This window comes from Pseudochaenichthys georgianus, chromosome 6 (assembly GCF_902827115.2).
Source record: "Pseudochaenichthys georgianus chromosome 6, fPseGeo1.2, whole genome shotgun sequence".
In the NCBI taxonomy this organism is placed as follows: Eukaryota; Metazoa; Chordata; class Actinopteri; order Perciformes; family Channichthyidae; genus Pseudochaenichthys; species Pseudochaenichthys georgianus.
The window spans coordinates 36,075,259-36,101,840 of record NC_047508.1 but is presented as its reverse complement, the minus strand read 5'-3'; the positions used below and the strand labels follow the sequence as shown (position 1 = coordinate 36,101,840).

The 26,582-nt window shown below is 41.7% G+C and overlaps 2 long non-coding RNA genes across 2 annotated transcripts; one reads left to right on the top strand and one right to left on the bottom strand.

Annotated features, from left to right (window-relative positions):
* Positions 1 to 1,802: 1,802 nt before the first annotated feature.
* Positions 1,803 to 7,781, bottom strand: LOC117448699 (uncharacterized). The gene is made up of 2 exons (XR_004552366.2): positions 7,382 to 7,781; positions 1,803 to 3,139 (listed from the first exon to the last, which is right to left on the bottom strand). It is a non-coding gene; the product is annotated as an uncharacterized lncRNA (long non-coding RNA).
* A 2,251-nt stretch (positions 7,782 to 10,032) lies between these two features.
* On the top strand, positions 10,033 to 25,760 carry LOC117447705 (uncharacterized). The gene is made up of 3 exons (XR_004552264.2): positions 10,033 to 10,250; positions 16,975 to 17,069; positions 24,967 to 25,760. It is a non-coding gene; the product is annotated as an uncharacterized lncRNA (long non-coding RNA).
* The last annotated feature ends 822 nt before the right edge of the window (positions 25,761 to 26,582 follow it).

Here is a 26,582-nt window from a genome sequence, read left to right as displayed (position 1 = left end):
TGTCAGGAGTTTGGAAGTATTATAAAACTGAAAGCGAAGGCAGTGTAACAGCCAGATGCAATGTTTGCAAGGCAGAGGTTCCGCGTGGTGGAAAGAACAGAGCTACGTTCAACACGACCAATCTAATACGCTACCTGAGAAACAAACACCAACAACAACACGGCGAGTACACAGCGGCCACTCAGGTGACGGCACTGAAACAACTGACACTTTCAGAGACTTTTAAAAGGAAAGAGAAACTGCCCCAGAACAGTAACAGCCAAGATAGCTGAATTCATCGGGTTGGATGACCAGCCGTTATCTGTTACCTTTTTTTTCTCTTAATGCATTGCATAAAGATCGGATCGGGAAAAATCGGTATCGGCAGATTGTCAAAATCAAATGATCGGAATCGGATCGGGAGCAAAAAAAGGTGATCGGGACATCCCTAATTATAATGCAGCGCGAGCTGTGTGCTCGAGTCTTCCTGCCTGTCGGCTCTGCTGCTCCGCGATGATAGTCTAGCTTAAGCAGCCACATTACCTACGGGTGCGTTCGTTAATATTAACTGTGCGGTCCGGAGTCACTGTGGTACAGACTGGACCGCTGGTGAACAGCTGTTAGAACGGGCCGTTCAGGTGTACAGAGCAGAGCTCCCTGTCGGAGCGCAGAGCGTGATGTGCACTGAAAAGTTTTTCTGTCGCAATATTATCGTTGAGCTAGCTAGCTAGCATACATTGTCACTATCTGCTAACGTTAGCTTTAGCCTTCGTTTTCTAATAGTTTTTTTTCATAGGCTATAATCGGAGGTGGTATAAGTATAGATCTTGTACTTGAGTAAAAGTAGAAGTACTCAGATCTTGTACTTGATTAAAAGCAGAAATAGTATTCTAATGATTGATCATGAAAGTGTTCTCAAAGCTGGTAAAGGTGCAGCTAGTTTGAATGACTTTGTATACTGCAGGGTAGCTTGTGGATTTACTCCAGGTGGAACTAAAGTCTGATTCAACACTTGATTAGATTTCACATCATTCATCCACATCTGTAGAGTAACTAAAGGTATTAATACATGTAGTGGAGTCAAAGTACACCATTTACCTCTGAACTGTAGTGGATTAGAAGAACAAAGTAGCAAAACATTATCTCAAAATTGTACCCAAGTATAGTACTTGAGTTTATGAATTTAGTTACTTTACACCAGATGCCATAAAGATAGAAAGACTCAGCCTTGCACAGAGGCATGACAATAGATTTTCAAAATGCTCAACAGTGCTGCCAAAATTATAAACTGACTGCTACACAATTAAAATAAATGCTTTTATATATTTCTATTAGATGTGACTCTTTAGCGTTTCTGTTATTATTAACTGCTGCTTTAGTTGTTTTGACTGCTAAAATCCTCTGTTATTCCTCATTTTAAAGCCGATATTTCGTGGGGTCGGGGGGCTCGGGTCCTTGTCACCTTTTCCATACCTGATGAGTTTGCATCCCTGATAATACTTAAGGAGGCCATAATATTTTTGACTCATGGCTGAAGTTAAGTTTCTCCAGCTCTCCCCAGGTTGGCAAAAAAATGCATCTCAAAATGCATCAGATTGATGCTTTAAAATATGGAATATTCAACATATTATCCCTCTAGGGGGGTCCGGGGGCATGCTCCCCCGGACCCCCCTAGAGGGATAATATCCTTCTCACCTTTTTCACCCCTGACCCGTTTTCATGCCTGAAAATAAGATAAATGTGATCCAATGTACAGTTTAATACACATAATATTTTTGATTTAAATAAACAAAATTAATATAAATAAATAATCTTAACAAAAATCATTATACAAATATTATAAATATCTTTATGCAACATGACAAATGCACCTCAATGACAGTTAATCAGCCCAGTGGAATTGACATAATCAGTGTTTTTATCCAAGATCACACACTACATTATTGTGCAGGCATTTAGAAGCGTTTACTAACCTCATTAAAAAATCATTGCTCAATTGGATGAGTATCATATCTATTGTGTGTGAGCTAACTTTACTGAGGTAATTTCTGCAAAGTGATGCAGGGCTGAAGGCTCAGTGGCTCTGTGCTGGATGACAGCATGTTTATGACGTTTCTAAAGCTTTCGGTGTATGTTTAGCTGTTGTCAGTATAAGCAGGGATGCTAGGGACTATCTGAAATCAACAAGAGGTGCACACAGTGTTTGTTGAGGCAGTGCGCTGCTGAGTGCCGTGGCTGCTGGACTCCTTGCAGCCCTGCAGTACAGAAATAGAGAATTCGCTTTTTTACAATAGCGTGTCAATGACTTTGAGAATTTGTCCCTGCAGCACGTAATGTCTTTGATTAGTGTTTTGCAGTCAATTTGATTTTCATTATTACTTTAATTATACAGTATTTTCAATAAGTTCAAATATCTCTCTATCTCTATTTTAAATGAGCCCTTTGATTAATGTGAAGAAATGTTATTTTAGTATCAAATAATTCTTTATTGTAGTGAGTCACATGTAAATGTAAAAGTGGCTTTGCTTACTTCGGCTATATTTATTTTTTGTCAGAAAGGGTTAAATGAAAATGTATTTTTTTTTAAAATACAAATGTTTGAATTATGACAGCAATGTGAAATGAGTAACATGTTGTAAGAGGGGTTAATTTAACTTGTGACGTCATAGGACGAGAACATGGGTAACATGTATATTATACAAAATAATACAAAATATGATATTTAGTAGTAATTTAAAAAAACAACTTTTTGTCTCAGATGCCTCAAGGTGTAGACACATTGGTTGAATGTGTGTTTCTGTAGTCTTTTTACATTTGATAAGCAAAATCCTAATAATAGTTTAAAGCTTAATCTAAATCTAATTGAAAACCCATTAGTTGACTACATTTAAATTCCACCATTGGTCGAAGTTGAATGTGGATTTCTTGCCGAAGCTGCCCTGGTTCTCTGATCTGATCCAGGGCAATATGTTTGGCTGTTGAAGAGCTGCCAGAAGTGGTTGTTAGTTACAGTTAGGGCGCGTCCCTCTTCGGATAGGTCGTACACTCCGAGGTCTCATATCGAATTGGTCCATCATTTCCAGCTTGTTCCCACAAGAAAGTCTCCTTTGCTCCTTTTCCCTCTGTGTCTCTTTCCTCCTCTTCTTCCTCTTTTCGATTCCTGTGAAAAACAGCAAGGTGAGTTTATTCCTAAATTGAAAAAAAATCTTCATATCTATTTTCTTGTTAGAAGGAATAGCTGCAGTGTACACTTGTAGTTTATTTAGAACATGTATTTAAAATAATGCACAATACAGCTAATACTTTTGATTAATTGAGTATCTTTTTGATTTGGTTCATATTAAGGCAGCTGATTAAATGCTATCTGATGTTAAAGAAATACTCTGGTTTGCACTTGAGATTAACGAGTGGAGCAGGGCACTTTGTAAAATATTTCAGTCAGTCAATTGAACTAAAATCCGATATAAAAAAAACCGAAACAATTGCTAGGCTTCATGTACTGTATGTACAAGCAGTCAAGTGATTTTGAAATATGCCATGCTTATAAATGTGCCGCCAAATCATTTATTGCTTGCGGGGAGAATATATTGCTTAATATGTGCTAATAATAATTTTAAATCATTATAGTAATTGCATTAATTTAAATTCAAAATCTGCTAATGGTTAAAACAGGAGTATTTACTCAGAAGACCATCTTTTATAATGGAGCACGTGTTTAAAGTTTCCTTTGGCTGAAATCTGTTTTCTTTAGTATTCATATAACTGCAAACTTTAGGAAATTAATTAAAACAACCTATTGCGAAGCACAAATTCCCCAAATTAGGTTCACAAGGTGCATATCTGCCCTGGGAGCACAGATATGTGCTGCGGTGTTATTATTTCTGTGCAAAAACTACATTTAAATTAAAACAGATGTACATTCAACCCACACATTTCATACATACATTAATATTTGCCAGACAGTACACATTTGTGTCTGGCGTCAATGACAATAATGGTATTCTTCCAATGTAAATTAAACACACTGTTAGCACCATTTCTTTTTCCATGATGTGCTCTATATGAAATATAATTTAGAATTCATTTTATTCAGTTTCTATTTATCATATGTAAGGCCAGCACAGTCTTATTTAGATGTTCATTTATAAGATAAAGTTTAGCTAATGAAATACATTGATGTTTGACATTCAGTCATGTAATTGCATATTTTCAAACATCTGCTCTATTTATATTCATCTTTTACATGAGAAGCCAACTTTAAACAAAAACTTTAAAACAATTAAATCACATTTTTTAATTCCCTGCTGCACAAACATCGAGTTGACTTTTTGGAAAAATACTCTAATCCTGATAGTCTTCTGATTCCATTAAATTAATATTCCCATGCTACTTTATTTATCGAGGGACATTTGCAATAAATAAATAATCTGATCAAAAAGAGTCATTTTAGAAGCTGGTGTGTGAAGGATGTCTCTATAAGTTATTATTGGCTTGCTCTTTCTGGACAAGAAGGGTTAAAAAAGCCATTTAACTTTTCTGATGCAAAAATAACGTTTGAATAGCACTGTTTGTGAATAAATGTTTCCTCTTGCTTTTCATCATATGACCATCTGGGATGTCAATACTGCGCATGTCCTCTCCACCATTTTGTGATGAGAACTTTATTGCACATGCTTCCATTTTATAAACTTCGGTAGAGCACATGTTTGTGAGGCCTTGAAATTCTTTTTTCTTGGATCGATCATGTTTAATGAGGAACTTCTACTTATTACTCTGATTATGTTCAGACACACAGATGGTGCAATGCCTGCTAATTGTGCAGCTCGAACAGGAGTGCATTAACTCTTCAAATACTGGGCAGTGATTATATTGCATCATTTATTCACGTTTGTTCAGACAACACTTATATTTCAAGCTGTGCTGCACCTTGCTGTGTTGCTCTTCATTTATTGTGTGTGTGTGTGTGTGTGTGTGTGTGTGTGTGTGTGTGTGTGGTGTGTGTGTGTGTGTGTGTGTGTGTGTGTGTGTGTGTGTGTGTGTGTGTGTGTGGTTGTGTGTGTGTGTGTGTGTGTGTGTGTGTGTGTGTGTGTGTGGTGTGGTGTGTGTGTGTGTGTGTGTGTGTGTGTGTGTGTGTGTGTGTGTGTGTGTGTGTGTGTGTGTGTGTGTGTGTGTGTGTGTGTGTGTGTGTGTGTGTGTGTGTGTGTGTGTGTGTGTGTGTGGTGTGGTGTGTGTGTGTGTGTGTGTGTGTGTCAGTCAGTCACAGAGGAGAAAGTGGTCGTCACAGTCGGCTGCCTGAGGTGACTGCTGGGGTCAAAGGTCAGGCTGTGTTAATAAGACGTGATGTGCTGCCCTGGGACCGCAGTCCCATGAGGGATAACCCCCTAATCGGCATTAGTTAATGTGTTAGTAATCTTTACCTTCTTAAAGCAAACAGAAGTGCTGCATTCAATGGGCCCGCTTGGCCTCCCGTGTAACGCTTTTGACCCCGGGGTCATGGCCTTTGTTCCCCGCTCGATGGGGAGTGCCCTCAAAGGTCTCGGGTGTAATAGAGAAGTTGTTTAGACACGTGCGGGGCTTAAGCAAGACCACCTCATAGACTCCACTCCTGCTCCTGGAGAGTAAAACATCTCCCCTCGCAGCGTAGGGAGACATTAGTGGTTCGCTTCTATCCCCTGGAATACGCCCAATAGAAGATACATGTGTTTTTATCGTGTCTCATATGTGGCTGTAGTGGTGGTGGTTGCTGACCAAGCAGAGAACCCCCCGCCCCCCCTCACCCCCCCCCCCTCACACCCCCCCCCCTCACACCTCTTAATGCCTCCTTGATGTTTGCAAATGACTAAGAGCAATACTGTGTGTCTTTGCAGATCCCCTGCCCACTGCAGGTTCTTATTCCTCCAGCTCTCCTTACTGTTTCCTGTAGCTGTAGAAAGGAAGCCATCGAGAAGCAGTGTCTTTAAACTGTGTCCTTGGTCGGTCCCCTTATCTGAACTTTCTGTCACAGTGTTTGACTCACACTTAGATATGTGTTGTTTAGTGTGTTTTCCTGTCAGCAGCGGACCACAGCACGATATGATTGTATCAGTGCGAGAGGGAAAGACCATTGCAGGCCCTGATAATCATGTGATCATTATTGGATAATGAATCAAAATGTATTTTACAAAAGTCTGATACATATGCAAAAACATTTATATTATTATTCAATTTAGTTCTTCAAAGTATTTTAAACATGTTTTAAACTATGTAATATCATAAAAAAAATATTTAACATACATTTGAAATTCAAATCAGCAAAAGGGTTTAGAGTTTTTTCAGAGTCCATAACATGGCGCCGTCTGCCATTTTGTTTCACATCATATTCTGAATTGGCCTGATTGGTTCTGTATCACACGGATGTTGCATCAATGCACTGCAGAGGGAAAGCTGTGGCTGTAGCCCGAAATGATATAAACCGAAGAGCAATTACAATTCTGTGGCATTGTAAATATTCTCCAAACGATCGTATTTGAACAATTAATCAGGTAAAGATCAGGGTAGTAGTGAAAATAAATGAAAGGTTTGCACAATGGATTTAATCAGAAACCGATAAATCATTTGGGAGATTCTGCCTTGGTTGCGATAATGTTGTAAATTAGGGCCGTAAAAATTAAAAGATGATTAATTATTTTTGGGTTAAAAGCTTTGTGAAGGAGCCCAGTGGGGAGAGATGGCTCGAAACCCGAAACAAAAACGTTATCCTCCGATGCTCTTCATGCCATGCAAAGTGCTTACTAAGCATAAACACACAAAGTATGCTTCCCCAGAACGGTTAATGCTTGGACCTCTAACATATTCTGTTTCAGGATCCACATTAATTCCCAAATAAGGTCTGAAAATATACTGTACATATTCCAGCTTTTTACATTGAAGCCATAATGAAGTCATGGCCTTCTCAATTGGTTAAAACGCATGGCGAGATGTGACGTACAGCTGCACTCCTTCTAATGGGATCCTATAGCTCATGCCAATGTTAGGTGCCTGGACCGAGCTCATATCTCATTTAGGGAAGGGGAAAAAGAAATCGCAGTCCAGCCTTCTTTCTGCAGCAAGTTCGTGTAAATAATGCATTTTCTGTCTGCACTAGGTCTGTGTTCAGCCACCTGTGTTTGTCCTGAAACCTGTGGAGCAAAGAGAAGTGCAGAGAGGAGCTTTTGTGGAGAATCCGGTGTCTGTGTGGGGAAGAGAGCCGGCGAGGAACGGGGAGGCGGCGGTGCTATGAAAGCAGCCCTCACAAAACTGAGCAGCCCCAAGCAGTAGCAGCCATGTTAGACAGATCTGCTGCAGCACTACTAATAATTCAGTGCCCCCTTAAAACCAACACAAAGTTTTCACAGTGTAAAAGTAAGAAAAGTTAAACCCCCACCTTTTTTCTTTCATTGTCTCTGCTAGGCATGAAGTCCCCTCTTTAATTCTCAGCCGTTTATGAAAGTAGTTCCTCAGTGACAGACAAACTTTACATGTCCTCCTTCCTCCTTTTCTTTTCTTATAAAGCTCCTGCAGTTCAAGGCCGAGGGGGGAAAAAGTTTGAAGCCACGAGCTCTGCTTTTGCAGATTTTTTTAGAACCCGTGCCAAAAGAGGCAGGAAGTTGTTGTACAATAGCGTTACAGTAATCTGCCACAAATGGAAAAAGCCAAATGCTGATCGCCGAGCAGAGAAGGTGGCAGAACACAGGCAGAAAAAAGGGAGGGAGGGACAGAAAGGGAGAGAAAGAGAGCTAGCGTGTGTGAGAGAGACAGCAAAGAATAATCAATACAATCTAAGATGGTGGAAACGGCCATGCTGTTTGAGTCTCCCCCTCCACTTAACTCTCTGGCTTCCTCACTCTTCATGGAAATTAGTGCAAACATTTGGTTAATTTATTTGGACAATCCTATTTTGGGTTTTTAGCATTTTAGCATCTCTGGGGGTTTCTCTATTTTTTCTCCGAACTGTTGAATGCATTTTACCGGCAAGTGGCAGCTGTTTTTCCTCGAGGAAAAGCAGCGAAGTCTCACCCAAAAATGCTTATCAGCCTCTTGACTTCGTGCCAAAATAGCTGCGAGGGTTCAGCTGCAGCGCGCTTTGTGACAGAGCCGGGGCAAAGAGGAGGGTCCTAGCCCCCCGTTCTTCGCCACATGTTACTGAAATAAACACTGTGGAAGCTTATCTTTTTCGTGTGTGCGTGTGCGTGCGTGCATTCACGCTAGTCACTGTGGCATGCTAAAGAGTTAATGCACTCCGAGAGTGTGTGCTCCTTTCAGAGTGTGCTCCCAATACTGTTCCAGCGACAAAAGCCCCACTACAGTAAGAGATAAGGTTAATAATTCAACCTGCTCTCAAAAGTGCTGAATATTTCAAGGATCCTTCAGCGGGGCAGTCCATTCTGAGAGACTGTGAATCTCTTTTTCCCCGCTTTTCTTTTCACGAGTTGATATAGTAGCCGAGGTACTGTATAGTGTATCCCAGTATGGCGTGGAAGTGTGTGTGCACTGCGTCTGCGCACGGCTGGAGGAGTGGATTTCTGTGTCATTCTTCCTCCTCCACCCCTCCCACATTTAATGCTTTCCACCCTCCCACTCCCCCTCTCTCTCTCTGTGTCTCCCACCCATCTTATGCTCCCTCCCTCCCTCCCTTCTCCCCAGTCTCCGGTGCAAATACAGTTCCTTGCCGTGTTGGACATGTGATGAAAAAGTGGCTGGTTCGCGCGCTCCGCCGCACCTCCTATTTCATCATCAGCAGAGCATTTCTCCCCTTCACTGTGCGCTGGCTGTCTCCTCCTCTCTTCCTCCCTCTCTCCCCACTTCTTTTTCTCTCTCTGTTTCGCCTGCTCCCCTCTTTCTGCTCCAGCCACACGCAAGGGGGAGACTTAAGCTCTGCGAGGGGGAAAAAAAGAAAAAAAGTCTGCTGCTATTTCTACGGTCAGGGCCTCCCCACAGCCCGCCCTTCCATAGACGGAGCTTTTTTTTCACTCACGACTAGCTGGATTTTAACCCTCTGCCTCCAACTAGCTGCACAGCAGCTCTGCAAAACCTAGCAACAAGTTGCTTTTTATGGGCCTTTTCGCACTTTTGGCGCATAGATTTTGCGTCCCTTTGGATTTGGGCTCTGTTTCTTCTGTTCTTTTTCATGTTGTGTTCTTAAAGTGCATCGCGTCTGCCTTATTTCTTCCCCGCTGATGGGTTTCGAGTAGTATTTATTTAGTTTCTTTCTTTTTGGATGGGAATTCGTCAAGGTGGTGATTCGCCATGTGATGGGCCTTGTTCCACCTGGAGTGTCGGGCACCATTTCTGACGGGTAACCTGCGTGGAGTTGGCTCGTGGTCTGAATGACCACTACGGATGACAAGCATAAAATGTGAGCAGTATTTAAGAGCGGTACTCGTCTGTTTTAAAAACATGTCCTCCTTCAGCGACTGGCGTGAAGTAGCACCTCCTTCGTCTTTACTCCCTGTGTCTCCTTCTCTTTCCTTCCCATGTCCTCTCTGTGTCTCCCTCTCGCTCCCCCTTGTTCTCTCTCTTTCACACCGACTCGCTCTCCTAACAGCAGAGTGGTGTGCTGAGCCGGAGCTCTTTCTGGGACAGGTGCCAACTGCAAAGAAAAGACATTAAAAGGCAATAAGACAAAAAAATGTAGTAATTGCTAAATTTTAAATTGTTGCAGCGAAGCGTCCGAAGTAACCCTTCATGTCACGTCTCTCCATATCCACCTGTGCTATTTTTGCATGTTTGTATAAAGTATTAAAAGTAATGTTTGCGACCAAGGCTGCCGGTATAGCAGAGGTTTGAATACTTTGCCACACTTTTTCTAGTGAAGGCATTTCACAGAGGGTGGGAGAAATGTGGGAGAGCAGCATATAGACTGCTGAATTATTCATGCGGCGAGGCTGTGACTGGACTGGTTGTACTATTTGCATGCATCAGACATGCTGTTTATCTGTTTGCTAACATTCCTCATTCAAAGACTTGTTAACTAGCAGACGCGCTAAGCTAGAGCCTTGCAGACAGCCTCATGGCCTCCTATTGTTTCAGGCCTGTCCCGGCCGGCTGCAGGGGATCAGACTGAGGCTGGAGCTGGGGCTCTGGAGCTGGTCTGAGGCTCGGCTGTGAGGGGACAGGCTGTGGGAAATAAGAAAGGTCCACCAGACGGGAGCTTATGGCATTCTCCTCTTCCTTGACAGAGATGTGGATCAAAGCGGGGAGAGCTGCAACATTTCGCATCCCGACCAGACATTTCCCATCTTCAGTGAAGTTCGGTGAGTAATATCTGTTATTAATATTAGTATGCTTGCGTGTTTCCGATGGAAGTTTGTCCGTGTGTTTACGCCTTAGGCTTTCAATGTTTAACAGGCAAACTGTGTAAATAAACAATTGTACACAAAGTTTCTTTATACTTGAGTGCGCATTTATACATCTGAATTTAAAATCCTACATGTAGTTTAGGAACGCACACGATAGCGCATATAAAAGCGATGGAGCTGTTCCTTTAACTTTCTATAACTTTTTCCAGCCTTGCATAAAACGTTGTTGAAATATATTATTGCATGAACAAAAGTCATTATTAGCGCTTTGATTGCTGCCAGCATAATCCTTCTCCGGAGTAATTAGTGGATAAGCGGAAGGCCACGGTTGTGGAGGTATTTCAAATGAGTGATGTGGTCCGAGCTTAGTATGTTAATATGTTGTGTATTCCAAGAAGTACGTGGTGTACAGATTGTTGTGATGCGTTTAATGTTGTCACAGGCATGACTTTCAGCTATATTTCAGTGAGAGTATTCTGCATTTCTTTAAATTTGAAGTTTTACGGGTAGTATTTGCCAAGCTTGTATTTCTTTTAAGGCGGCAGAATAAATAGAAAAGATAGTCCTTCGCTTTCCCATTTACAAGGTAATGACTTTTACGACTTAATTATAATGTTTATCACATTATTTCCTGTTTGTTTTTTCCTTTTTTTTATTTCGATCTTTGCTTTACTTTACACAGCATTTCAAAGTACACATGCTTTGCATTGTAATCTTTTGGAAATGCTTTTCTAATTACATTGATGCTTGTAAAAACATTCCCTTTTTTCTTTTGAAAAAAGAACAAACATGAATAAGCCATAGAAAAGTTTAAACCATAAAAAGTCATAAAACAACTACATAACAATTATGAAATAGTGAACTTGACTCTCGTTAATTTGCGTGCCTTCTTATAGGCTCTTTGTCGATACTTGGTTGTTAACTTTTTTTGATTACTGGAAAAGTCAGGTTGCATTAGTAAATGAGATTTAAAATCCCTAGCTCAATTTGTAACATTAAATATTTCAGATTGCCTGAAAGGCGAACCAAATATGATACTTAATACACGTTTTCAAATATCTTTTAATTGTTGTTCTTTGTTCTACTCATGTGCTCCTCTGCTTATCAGCGTTGATGTTGAATGGGACTTCTTTTAAGGGCTAACCCGGGATCACTGGAAGCTTTCGGGGGGTTCACGACCCGGGTTCAGTTTTTCCATACATAGGCGTTTATGTTCATTTATATGGATATAAGCTCTGCAGAACGAGCAGTGGACACATGGTTTTGGCTGGCAGAGTATCACACTACTCCACCCCTTAGGCCTTTTTGGCAAAGGATGGCTGGAGTCCAGGGGAAGGCTGCATGTCGAGAGGCAGATGGCAGGGTGGTGAGGGTTTGCAGTATGTTCTTGCTCTCTGTAAAAGTATACCTGACCAACCCAACAGCCTGGCACAGCCCACAGCCGGGCCTTCTGTGCACTGAAGCAAACTCCAGCTCTACTAGCCAGTTACACACACACACACACACACACACACACACACACACACACACACATTCATATGTAAATACACATCAAATTAAACTTACGTATTGTTATGCGTCGTTTTTTATTTATTTTATTTCATGATCTGAGATTAAAATTCATTCCAACAGTAATGAGCATGTTTTAAAAAAAATCTTTATGGGATTTTTTCCCTTTTTATGTGTGTTCTTCGGTTTAATGATAGGGTGTGTTCAACGTTTTAGTCGTATTAAACATCCACAGTCACACTTTTTATATGTATTTTAGCAAATAATATATTTCATTATATTCTCAAAATAGAAATGTTTTTATTTATATGTGAATACCAGTTCTTAACAAATGTAGTGGAAATAAACTGAGCCACATCTCACTGCAGGACAAGTTCAAGTTCTTAAACCTGATGGTGTCCTTGAACTTGAATGAGAACTTCTGTTTTTTTTTTATAACTCAGTATTTTCCTCTTTGAATATAATATATATTTTTAAGAATTGTATGATTTTTGTTTAATGCAAAAAAAACAACAACATCTTCTTACTTTTTGATGCTTGCAACGAAAATTCTCTGCAAATGAATCCCAAAGATGTTCCTCTGAATTGTTGTTCTGCAGTATTCGCAGTAATTGTTAGTATTATATGTAATTCAGGCTTTTTATAAAACTTTAATTTGCTTTTCGTTTACTGCTAATGAGCTTTGCTTTGATTTAAATTTGAATAAGATAATAAGACATAATGTAAGATTTACATTGCCATATGACTTATTACAAAGCATTTAGAGAGAAAAATATTAAATGTACTCTAAAGAATAAACCATTTAAGAATTGGAAAAGTGATGTCATAAAGTTCAGAAGAGGGAATATGTTGAATTAAAACTCTTATGTCTATATAGAGAAACATATAGGTTTCACCAAAATCACTGTTTATTATATATTTGTACAGCATTGCAATTCATGTAGGTACAATAATAGCATCGAGACAGCATCAGAATATTTAGGTGTGTGTGTGTCTTTATTTCAAACTACAATTATCATGATTTAGAATTTCCTAATTCCTATCTAGTCATTAGTAGAAGATAGTATTTCAAGGTATCTTAGATTGAGTTATTTAATTTTAATATCGCAATTGCTCAAAAAAAAAAGCATTATTTGTCATTATCAATAATGTTATGAGCTTTAAAATATATAATAATTTACATAAGGAAATAGAGTCACAAACTGGCAGCCTGAGGCATTGCCACATGTCTTAATATTAAAACCCTTATTTCACACAACATCATACCGGGAATTGACTGATGGGAAGAACATGTGTCAGGGGTGTAGTGTTATTGCTTAATTGTGTAATGTAAGTTGGAATAAGTGATATGTTTTGATTGCTCGCTCACTTTTTAATAGGAAATTCATTTGTTGTAGATTCTGATGGTTTTGTTTGCAGCAGCAATGAGTATTTCTGCCAGATACTTGTGGAGTGTGTGGTTTCAGTCATGTGCCAGTGCTCATTCTTACGAGTGCAACACACAGTGCAAATGAGTCACTCACCATGTACATCACACACAGCAAAGAAGCCACCAATACACTGCCTACTTTGTTAAGTGGATACGTTGGTATTTAACATTATGTGATTTTGTTTCATTGCTGTGATGTCGTGAATTTCCTCCTGGTCAATATGAAACCCAGATTAGAGCGAGGAATGGGGGAGAATTAAGTAAGTCGCTTTGGATAAAAGCGTCAGCTAAATGCAATGTAATGTAATGTAATTCACTGCATTTTTTTCTACTGTAATAATGAACCGTTTTTTTTATTTCTCCTGCTCAAACGGTTTCAGTGGGCTGTTTTAAGTACAACGAAAGCTGAGAAGTTCAGCATACATAAAGTTATAGTGTATGTCTGAGCTCTCTGGAGGACTGTCAGGGTTAGTACTGTATAGGCCATGACTAGTAAACATGCATGGATGTAATCATATAAGAGGATTTTGATGTTGACATTATACATATATGTTCTGTATTGAATCAAAAATTATACAAAATCTAAATATTGCTTATTCACTATTCACTATTAATAGATTTGAAGAACAACATTTTTTTTACTTTCAAAAAGTTAAATTCACATTTTACAATTCCTAATTTTTCAAATTGAATTCAATTAATACTTGATAACATATTCATACAAATAAATGTAGTTGAAATTAGAAACATGGCATATTATGCAAATAATATATATGTGAATACAAAACTGTATATGTGGAGGTATAACTATGATGACTTTGCAGTCCCGCTTTAGATCGAGGTCAAGCATTCTTACTGACAGACTATAAGCAGAGGTGCAAAGTAACTGACACTATGCAGAATGTTAGCACAAGCAGGTCAATGCTTGTGGAAATTGAGCTGGATTTAAATTTCCCACAGTGACAAACTAGCACTTAAGAAGGTCATGGATCTTTCTGCAAAAACTTGAGAGGCGCCTATATTTTAGAGTGCTTGTGTCAATCATAGGAACATCTTCTTTACGCTTTAATTAGTTAGTTGTGTTTGGAAAAGCTGTGGAAATCTCCTCGAGGTGAGTGCAGTCAGATGGGCTCTGTGTGGCAGCTGCTGGCCAAGCTGTTGCCCTCCTGTAGCCGGAGAGAAGAGGAGTGGATCTACAGTGGCCACTACAGGTTATCACACAGAATCAGCACTACACTACAGTACAGTAGAAAGTAGGCTGGACCTGAAAAGAAAGCTGGACAAAGAGCTCCGAGTCCCCAACACATACACACACGCACACACACACACACACACACACACACGCACACGCACACGCACACGCACACACACACACGTACTGTTCACTTTTTGGTATGTTAAACGTGCCAAAAATGATTGCACGAAAGCCCAGGGCTCAATCAACAAAGTAATTACAGACAAGTGTGCTGATGCACTCACACACACATTACACTCATACACACCTATCCTGCTTTTCCTCGCTTCTCTCGCCATACATGGAAGCCATTAGTCCATTACCCTTTGACTACTGAGGATTGGGGGCCATGTTATTCTCCCTGTGTTAATCAGGATGTCTGCTGGGAGTGTCACATGTAATTTATCCACAAAACCACAGCAAGTCCACAGAGACGGTGAGAACAGTCATAATGACATAATACTGGACCGGTGGAGAGTTTTGGGGGGTGACAGATGATTATTTTTCTCTCTCCCCTCTTTTTCTCCAGAGGAAAAGAGACCTGTGAAAGTTTCACCTTCACATTTTCCCCCTGAATGTATTTACCCAAGGGCAATTTTCTTACACACTTGCTGTTGATTTATAAACCTTGAAACTACTTCATTATGACAGCCTGATTTATTTCCCCCAGCCAGATTGATATTTAGAAAACACATTTGAAGTTTTCTTTGTTTCTGACCACTCGATGGATTCCGTGTGGTTGAGAGGCTTTGCATCTCGTGTGAGTCTCTTTGTCACGTTGTGGGGATAGATACTTGTTTTATGTACCTGCCAGGCAAAGCGATATTCCAGATAACGCTGAGCTGAGCCCACTCAACTTTTTCTTTTCCAACGCTCATATATTTCTCCAGCTTTTGGCCTCTGCTGTCGCCAAGGCAATTTAGTCAGAGAAAAACTGCAGAATCAGCTAAATTGTTCTACTTGGAGGTAGAGTTGGAAGTGTTGAAAAGCATCGGCTGCGACTCTCAAACTCTGAAAATACTGTCAATCCCTTCCCTCACCTCACCTCCACTTCAGCACGTACTTACTGTTTATCAGCACTGAGCAATTATGTTGGTTACTTTTAGTTAGAAAAACAAATATACTGGCTCCAGCTGTCTTTTGTTTTACTCATTATGGTACGGAAAACTGAAAATACTATACGATTTGATTTTCGCTTACATTACATTCGCTTACATTAATTGATTGATTTGTCCTGTTAAATTAAACAGTAATATTCTTTATTTATGTTTCCTTGTACACATTGATTTGTAATGGTAAAGTGAGCAAAAGCTTCTAGATTGAAACTCAACTCACCTGATTTAACAGTGCACTTCTAACTTCAGTTTTAAATACTGTATGAAAAGGGTATATCGTCATAGGGATCATTAAAAGGAATCTTCACTCTGTGTTTTTGTGCAATGCTTGCAGCTATCCGTGTGGTTTGTATCTACTGTAGTCTAACCCCTCTGCACATACTTTCCCAGTCGATATGAGTCATGAACATGCATATACACAAACAACACACACACTCACTCACAGAGGGCAGTGAGTGCACGGCTCGGGCATGAATCTCCCTCCATGGGCTGGAGGAGTTGGGTTACTCATGAGCCCATAAACATGTGCTGGCAGCGGTCCAAGGCACTGCACTGTAATTACAAACGTTAGAAACAATATATAAAAGACCCTTCCCCTGCAAGGCTGTGTCCTGCGCTGCAATTAGCATACTTGTACAGAATTATCACCCTTCAGCAGCCGCCGCCACCACACTGAGTGGAGGCTTTAAATTGCATGTGTCCTCCTCGGTCTGATAGAGGACAACCTTAAGTCCCTTTATCTCGATCGCCCTCTGATTTTACTGCAATCTGAGACTCGACTAATGATGACTAAACACCTCGGTTTTCCTTTGTCCCGTTTCACCTCCACACGTCGCCTACGTATGCGCGGGATAACGCGGGCTGGTGTCAAAAGCTGCCTCTTACATTAACGCTGCGCAGCCTGTACATGTGTGAAGACGAACATACTGTGCTGCATGTTCAGGAAAATCGCCTTTCATGCTCACAAGTACACGCATACGAGTCACTCCGCCCACGCACATGACACTGCGGGCTTTCAGGAATACAGCATGCCAAAGAGTGTGCACGTATGCAGCGAGTGGGTGCTACGAGGCCAGGCCAAGACCGCGGTGGAGCTTGTGTGTTGGTGTTGGGTGAGCATGCGGCAGGGAGAGTTGGCCGGTGTGCAGGCCAGCAGAGAGGGTGCGGTGCGTTACATGGTGCACTAATGAGTTTCCTTGGCCAGGCAACACCGTGGGGCAAGCTTATTAGTAAACAGGCTACAGAGGAGCCCAACAGACCTCTGCTTCTGCGGCAACTCATCACTCCCTGTTCATGCTTTATGACATGTGTGTGTCTTCGCTGTGAATTGTCTCTCCCTTCGACTATACAGTTCTCACTCCCTGTCTGTCTTTCTCTCTGTCTCTCCTGCAGCCAGTGAGATGGGGTTTGACTTCAGCCTCAGGCGCAAGAAAATGTGGCCAACAAGTGAAATCACGGACAGACAGACCGGCTATCGTAGCAGCATCGTAAGTACCAATTGTAAATGTAATATTTTGTTATTTGAGGATGTATTGTAATGAGCTTGTATTGTCCTGCATTTCACTTGATAAGATAGAAGCTCTAATTATAAATCACTTGTTAGATGTTTGACTTATTCTATTTTACTCCTCTTCCTATTATAATATGATCATGCATTAGATTAAATCATAATGGCTGTTTTCTGTCTATATCTGATATGAAAGGCCAAGTGGTCCCAATGGCTTGTTAGTGTGCTAAATTAAAAACAAAATCAAACGTATCTTTAGTGCACATGCACAGACAACACTAATCTTTACTGTCCGCTTGACATTACGTCCTGACTCTCTCTCTCTGTGCTGGGGTCTGGATCTGTTAGAAAATGGCTTCCTCTCTCTCTGCCTTCCAGCTCTCAGCTCCCCGCCGCCATTTTGTGTTTCGCTGCCAAAATAGTCAGGTAGCAGGATGAGAGAGGCAGAGTAAAGTGGGGGAGAAAAAGGGAGTGCAAGTGGATGCTGGGTTATGGAGGAAATTAAAATAAACAGAGAGGAATTGAAGAAAAGATTTCTATGATAGAACACTTTATATGTCTTTTTCTGATGAAGAGAGTGATTTTATTTATTTATTGTTGCATGCAAACAAGCAGCCCCCCCTCCGGAACGTTCCCAGCTCTTCTTCTCAAAGGGCTGACCTTGGGTGGACGCCATAAACGTTTTTATTTTTCCACCCGGGGCCGAATGCGCTGGCAGGGTCCACAGCTGCATGACCCCCTTCCACCCTCCATCCCTCTCTGCTCCACAGTTACCCAGACAACCTGCACGCTTATACAGGGGTCTCAAGTAACTAAGTACATTTACTCACATACTGTACTTGAGTACAATTTTGAGGTACTTTTTTTTGCTTCTTTGTATTTCTGCTCCTCCTCAATTCAGAGGTAAATATTGTACTTTTATTCCTCTACCTTTATTAAGTGCCTTTAGTAACTTTGCAGATATAGATGGATGATAAACAATACGATCAACACTTTAGTCACACATTGATTAAATTCGCATGCTACCCAGGAGTACATTCAGTAATTAAATGAGTTTGACCTGCACCAGATTGATATACGTATAATTCATCAATAATTATAATCAAACATATCATATATATGACATGAAATGGGCCAATCTGCATTATGAGTACTTTTTGCTGTTAAGTATATTTAGAGGCCAATTATTTTGTAACTTTTACTTGAGTAACATTTTGAATACAGGACTTGTAACAGAGTGTTCCTTTTTACATTGTGGTATTATTACTTTGACTTAAGTACAAGTACTTCTCCGTTTAGTACTTTGCAGCCCGAGTGCATGACTAAAGCTTTAACCTCTACTTATGTACCTGCTTCGAGCCTAACCACAGCACTCTACTCGCTGTCGCTTCAGCCCAACTGTCACATGCACTTGGTAACCCCGGCCCCACCCCACAGCCTGCAGCTACAGCAGCTAGCGGCCTGCGGCGCTGGATATTTGATTACTTGTGCAGATGTTATTAAATCCTCTTCTCGTCTGACCCCAGCACCACGAATACTAAATCAAGCTTTCAGTAGGTGCCTGCTGCTGCTGCTGCTAAAGGCTTTTTTCATTTGGACCTGCAGGAAAAACATTATATAATTATAATATTGCAATTAATGTAATATTCAGATGTACTAATTTCAGGATCGTGTATTATGCATGCTTGTTCAGCCACTCTTTCTGTAAAACACACCATTCTCCGTTGTATTAGTAAAACCTTAGTTTTTGACAAATCAAATGTCTGCTGGGATAAAGTCCTATTGCTAAGCATACCTTAAAAAGTCACACATAATCATCCTGTGTTTCCGCTTACACTGTGTTTAGTGACGGAAGATAATTGGGAAAAAAGCTTTAAGCAATTATTTTTGTCATTTGTAATTATCATCATTTCAACTCCATCAAAAGTATATAATTATCTCAATATAACTGATGTTACCCAATTAACGTTTTCAAGCTTAAAAAAAGCATTATTCGTTATTCCATTACCCAACAATTCATACAATTTATAGAATGACCCTCTTTCTTACTGTACGTACATGTGCAGACTTACAGTTCGCAGGTTAGCTTACTGGGACACACTTATTTTTAAACTTAACAGGTAAGGTGACCAGTGTGCCAACCTCTTCAAAGATTTTGAGTTTTCCTTTTAAGGAATAAAGAAGACTTCTTCGTGTGGCTGTCTTCAATGTACAGAAAGACTTTTTGTCAATAAGGGGTAAAAGAGTGTAGTATATCTGGATACTAGTATCTTTTAATGGCCTGAAAGGTCTGCTACTGTATCAGTGTGTATCTTTGTTGGCATGTTACTGATTTAGACTGTAGGTGCAAAATACAGCAGAGGTCCCTCCAGCAGTACGACCTGGCCTATTTAGGCCTGTCACAGACGAGCTTCATTGAGACAGACATCCAGTCAACGGCTTTGCTTGGAGTTCAGAATGCACTCCCCTTTGGCTCCAAAGCCCTTAATCTGGCCATGTGTTTGCATATGGGACAGAGTGGCCTCCGTATTGTGTTTGTGGAATGAATTATGAATGCTATTGCATAACCGTGGTCTGTTTCTGGGGCATATCTCCACTGCATCTACCCAGAGACCAAAGCATGAATACATTTACTCGGCCTCGACCTCTTGGAAATGGTACCGTGAGGCTGGCCTGCCTGCGTGTGTTTATGGTTATATAGAGCAGATGGCCATGCAACATGGTCACATATCACACACTGGCTGCCTCGCTGGCAGTGCCACACGTACACATGCTTATAGGCAGAAATGTAGGTCTATTTGAAGGGGATTCAAATCCACAGAAATTCGTTCTTTTATAGCACACATAAGGAGAATTATTAAATCTCTTTATCAGAGTATGTATTCTCCTTCGCGTTGGCAGCAGTCCTGGAACTATAGGAACTGGCGGTAATAACGGCTGCCAAATCAAGCTCTTCAATGCTAACTGTGGTTAACTGTGCTGTATGTACAGCCTTAGCTGTTAGCTGTGACTGCTCACCACTGTAGTGAGTCTGACTACTGCCAGCTGCAGCTCGGGGGTAACGAGTTCTTCAAGGTTACAAACGCGCAGAACCCTGTCTGCCGACTCTGGCCCTCTGTCTGTCAGCTGAGGTTCATACAGTATGCAGGGAGAAAGGTATTTGTCCCACCCTCTAAATATAGCCGGCGACAGATGCAGCTCGATGGGGCACTGCCCAAACTGAAGGGGCCCTGCAGGCAGGCCGGACCAGAGCTGGGCATACAGACGTGTGGGGGCTAAAGACTGCTCCTAATAGATGGGGGCCCAACAGGTCATCAGCAGACACATGGCGATGCACGTTTCATCAGCCTCCATCAGCGTGGAGTCACAACGTCTGAGCCTCTGAATCTTTACACGAGCATATCACAATCTGTGTATATGTCCAAACATGCAAGTGTGTGTATGTTTCCCTATGTGCACGTGAGTGTATACTGCGTGTGTGAGAGACGAGAAGCAGCTGGCGAAGTCGGGCCGAGTGGTCTGGGCGACCCCTGCTGCGTGCCCTGTCATTACAATCATTGGGGTCATTTTTTACCTCTATAGATGGGGCCAGGGGGCTGCTCTAGGATCAGCTAACTCCGCCTAATCCAGCCCTCTTCACCTGGTATGTTTATGGCTGTGCTGGGGGATGGAGGGGGGGGGGGGGGGGGGGGAGGGAGTCACTGGGGCCGTTTCGCCTCACAGCCTGACAGGCGGACACACATATTATGCACATTGCAGGCGTACACTCCATCACACATGTGTGCATAGGTTTATCCACACACACACAAACGCATACCTGTAGCTCCACTGACATTCCTGCAGGCACATACTGTACATTCACGCACCGTCATATATGACACTCGTAAACTGTCTCTCTCTCTCCACACACACACTCTGGATATCGGCCTCATGCAGAGGTGACGGGGAGGTCAGCCTGTCTGACTTTGAGCAGAATCCCCCTGTGGCTTGCCCCAGCCATCCCCCCTGGCATGTGTAACAGGACCTGCCCATGCAGCCTATGCTCGCCCCTGCCCTCCCCCTCCTCCCCCCTGGCTCTGGTATAAATAGATGGGTCATGCCTGCTGCGCCACCCAGAGGGGCTGTTGGGGGACACAGAAGCTATGCATCCCTTTTTGTAAGCGCTCCACCGTGTCTCTCTGAATTCCTCCTGTCTGCGCCCGGACACCACTTCACTCGAACTGTACCGGCGCTCACATATAGATGTTTCCAGACCGGAGAGGGACACATGCACACAGGCGTCTCCCGACCACTTCCCTGATAGAGGGGAAGCCACACGCGTATAAACACAGGAACTAATGAGCATAAATACTGTGCATAGCATACTGCAACAAAACCATAAGCACTCATATAATCGTGCGGTGCCGAAAGGCCAGCTGAGGAGGGTCAATGAAGAGAGACTTTTTATTAAGCTTACCAAGTTCAATGTCGAGGTTTCATTCAAATGTTTCCATATTAGTGCCAATAAAACCTGTATTTTGTTACCAGTACATATGAGTATCTTCAGGAATATAAACATGTGTTTTTACGAAATCCTAACAATACCCCTTATAAAATTCACTTCATTTCGTGACGTTTATATAAATCAATAAATGTTTTCATAATGAAATAAGTGAAACAGACAAGTAGGCATTTTGATGCCAACATACACATTTCTACCTAAAAGGTTTTGAGGTTTGATATGCAGCTCAATTGAAGGGTCCGGCACTTTGCAGAAAGTCATTCGCCAGGATTCTCTCACAAAAGAGATGCCAAATAAAAAAGGATAAAAAATGGTAAAGGCAAGTTTATTTATATAGCACCTTTCAGCACCAGGCAATTCAAGGTGCTTTACACAAATGAAAGACATTCAGATAAAGGCATTTAAAAACAATAAAAGATAATAAAATAAACATTAAAAGAAAAACAAAAAATGAAAGACATTAAGAAAATGGCATTTCAAATCAGTCATTAAAAAGAAAAGCTAATAAAATAAACAATAAAAGATAAAAGTTACAGTGCAGTCTAAGATATGAATAGTTCAATTATTTCGGTTCTTGATTTTTTATTTATTCTCAGAACCTCCCTTTGGAAATCCGAACATTTCCGTCCCGATTGTTAATTTAGACTGATTGTTTTCACCATGTTATGCTCGCATGACATCCACAATCGGACCCTCAGGAGGGTGTGCTAGCCCCCTACTCTGCTTTGCGTTCCATAACAAAGTCACAAAGAAATACAATATATCGTAGCGCATACATACTGTAGAGCTCATACATGGACAAATTGCACACTGCCCATCGTGCGAGATGTGTCATCATGACAGTGTGCATAATATGTGCATTGCATGTTCTAAAAGTAGAAATGGTCGAGGATCGGGGATGCATATTGTGTAAATGTACAGCTTATTGTTCCGGATTACTCTCCGTATTGACTGACCACAAACCACCAAAACCCCAAAGATCAGTTCACAAGGTTACAGCACTCCATCCCACTGTCAGTGAGTGAGACTCGGCTGCAGTATTGATTGATAGGCACTGTAGCACTTAGAGTGAAGTGTGATTGAATTAAAGTGGCTTTTTAAGCAGTGTGTGCCTTTGCTGTGAACGCTGTGGCAAAATGTGATGAGCTAAACGAATACCATGTTTCTCCTTTTCCCTCCGAAGGGTATTTTGTCCATGATTGTGTGAAAATGTTGGTGTTTGAGCCTGAAACTGTGTCCTTGTGTATGCATTTGTTTATGCAATGACCGTGTAAATACGTGTTTGGGTGACATTATGAAAGGAGGTGTAGAAAGCAGGACTTTGCAGAAGGTCCTGGCTTCTAAACAGAGTATCAGTTACAGACGCTTTGCACCTTTCAAGTGAAGCGGTGCTTGCTGAGCTCGTACTTTCACAAAGGCTGAATTGTCAGGTGGACAAACTCATCGTACGTTCCATATCTGTGTGAAGAGCCCTAAAGAAGTGTACAACAGGCTACATGTATGTGTGTGTGCTTACATTGCATATCGCTGCTCTGCGGGGGGGGGTGGTGTGTGTGTGTGTGTGTGTGTGTGTGTGTGTGTGTGTGTGTGTGTGTGTGTGTGTGTGTGTGTGTGTGGTGTGTGTGTGTGTGTGTGTGTGTGTGTGTGTGTGTGTGTGTGTGTGTGTGTGTGTGTGTGTGTGTGTGTGTGTGTGTGTGTGTGTGTGTGTGTGTGTGTGTGTGTGTGTGTGTGTGTGTGTGTGTGTGTGTGTGTGTGTGTGTGTGTGTGTGTGTGTGTGTGTGTGTGTGTGTGTGTGTGTGTGTGTGTGTGTGTGTGTGTGTGTGTGTGTGTGTGTGTGTACGAGTGTGAATATCTTCCTGTCACTGGATGATGGCACCTGGCTTTCCTGGACATGCTCTCTGCTGGTCAGGGAGGGCCCCAGAGCCATCTACTATATTAGATTGAAGTATGTCTAGTCAGCATACTGAGAGGACACTGTGTCTTCCTTGACCTTACCTTATGAAGTCTGAAACACTGCCGAGCGTTTAGCCGGGTGCACGGTGAGAATAGACTGTGATAGGAACGGCAATACGCGATGCAGACCGGTTTTTTTATTTAGTTACCGTAAAAACACAGTAAAGCAACTTCATTTAGATTTAAGCTTTCTGCAAAACTAGGGATGTACTAACCTAAAGAAACTCTTAGTCGACTAACACTGGATTTTGTTAAATGATAGTTTAAGTTTGATATACTTTATTAATCCCCGGGGGTAAATTGTTTCTCTGCATTTGACCCACCCTGTGTTAGGAGCAGTGTGCCGCCATTTTGAACGGCGCCCGGGAAGCAGTGTGGGGAACGGTGCCTTGCTCAGGGACACCTCGGTAGCACTTGGTCTTGCCGGGACTTGAACTGGTGACCTTCCAGTCGCCAAGCCAAGTCCCGATGGACTTCGCCGCCACCACCACCCGTTTAGTTGATTGCATCAAAAGATCAGTCAAATGTATCTTATCAAAAACTGTTGAAAGGGTGCCTCGTACAATCAGTTTCTTTTACAGTTTTATTGGAAATAAGTATTTTGGCTTGAAAAAAAAGCATTTATTAAAATAATCAATTGACTAAAATGAATAGCAAATGACTAATCAGTCAACTAAAAGGGGGGCCCTCTGCAAAACAGTTATGTTAGGCTTCCCCCTTTTAATAATGTCACAAAACAAACGGTTAAATATATGTTGACTTTTAACATAGTTACCTTTAAATTAAATCTATTTTAAGTAAATGTTCCCCTGTTCTTCCTGTCTTTGCTGTATTTGTGTATGTGTGCACACTGCCATTGTGTGTGTGTGTGTGTGTGTGTGTGTGTGTGTGTGTGTGTGTGTGTGTGTGTGTGTGTGTGTGTGTGTGTGTGTGTGTGTGTGTGTGTGTGTGTGTGTGTGTGTGTGTGTGTGTGTGTGTGTGTGTGTGTGTGTGTGTGTGTGTGTGTGTGTGTGTGTGTGTGTGTGTGTGTGTGTGTGTGTGTGTGTGTGTGTGTGTGTGTGTGTGTGTGTGTGTGTGTGTGTACACTCATGCAGTGATATGGTGTAAGTACGGCAGTGTTGAATAATGCAAAAGCCTCAGACTCACCACTGAGCCGACACAATGGGGCCTCTTAGCTCAAGACATACTGTTCTGCATTATGCTGTGCTGTACATGTGTGCCTCACAGACATAACAATATATCTGTGGAGGTACGTGCTGAAAAAGATTACCCTGATATGGCTTTATTTGAGTGTGACAGTTAACCACGCAGCATGGAGAATCAGAAACACTCCGCCAGCCACCGGGGGGCTTACCATTGATCTCACAGAGGGCAAATCTTGAAGACTTCTCGTTGATGTATTTCTCCATTTCCTTTGTTGCAGAAGTAGCAGATGTTCCCTCTCTGGATTGCAGGCGGAGGCTACCTGACATGCTGCTGGATCCCTGATGGGAGGATGTGCTGCAGAGCAGGTGAGAAGCATTAACAGGGCAGCAGGTCCTCTGCTCCGCACATGTGAGCCAGGATATGAACTAGCTGACTGTCAATACTGGTCACTGTTGGTAGCACTCTCCTCTCTGAAGCACACAAACAGTTCTTATAACACCCAGGAATGTGTGCAGGTTGTTGAACGAAACAAACCGGTTTGGTTTGGTATGTTGTGAGCAGTAAAGCTTAAGAACAGTGTTTCCAATCTTTTCAACCCTTTAAATCTAAGTATTTGCTAATCGCAACCCCAAGCCACAGGGTGCACGTGAGATGTATCAATTGCAAGCAGTTCAACCAAAGAGGGATTTTTCAACCACAGATTATTTATTAAAATATTTTTTTGATAAGATCTGAAGTGGATAAAACTTTATATTACTTTGCACGTTTTCAATGTCACAGTACCCTCCAAGTTATTTGCTGGGCTTATTTGAATATGGAAATATCCCACCCATACAATTTGTTTGGATCATTTGCACCTTGTTGCATAATTGTAATTCCCCTTAAGCTGCAGCCCTGAACCGGATGACCCGGTCGTCACACTGTGTTCTAGTGTTGCACGGTGTACCGATACTTGAAAGGTACCGCGATACCCTGCCGTTAAAAACGGTACGATTCCTCCGTTTCATTAGTATCGGTACTTTAAGAATGACGGGGAAAAGTACTCCCGTGAAAAAAGCGCCGTTTTAATAAGAGCCGTGTGTGTTCAGCGCTCTGTTTCCACTCCCTGCACTGCAGCCGTGCCTGCAGTCCCGCTCCTCTCAAGCACGCTCTAAGTCCCTCCCCTCTCTCGTGCACGCGGCCACGCGCTAGCTGCCAGAGCAAACGAGAAAACGAGAAGCATGGCTGCAAGTGGGAGTGCAACTGCCGCTGCGCCTCGGCTTGTTGACAAAAAAGACGCCAGAAGTCTGTGAACGGCCCGTTCAGGTGTTCAGAGCAGAGCTCCCTGTCGGAGCGCAGAGCGTGATGTGCACTAAAAAGTGTTTCTGTCGCAATATTATCGTTGAGCAAACTTAACTAGCAAACTAGCATCACTATCTGCTAACGTTAGCTTTAGCCTTCGTTTTCTATTAGTTTTTTTCATAGGCTATAAACGGAGGTGGTATAAGTATATATCTTGTACTTGAGTAAAAGTAGAAGTACCCGGGTCTTGTACTTGAGTTAAAGTAGAAGTACCAGAATGTAGGAACAATCCTGCAATCAAAATGTTCCCAAATAAAAGTACAAAAGTATTATCATCAAAATATAGTTAAAGTAGCGACAGTAAAAGTAGAAGTACTCAGGTCTTGTACTAGAAGCACCAGAGTGTAGGAATACTCTGTTACAGTAAAAGTACTGCATTCAAAATGTTCCTCAAGTAAAAGTAGAAAAGTAGCGACAGTAAAAGTAGTCATTGTTTGATTGGTCCATTTCGGAATAATATATATGATATGTTTTATAATGATTGATCATGAAAGTGTTCTCAAAACTGGTGAAGGTGCAGCTAGTGTGAATGGCTTTGTATACTGCAGGGGT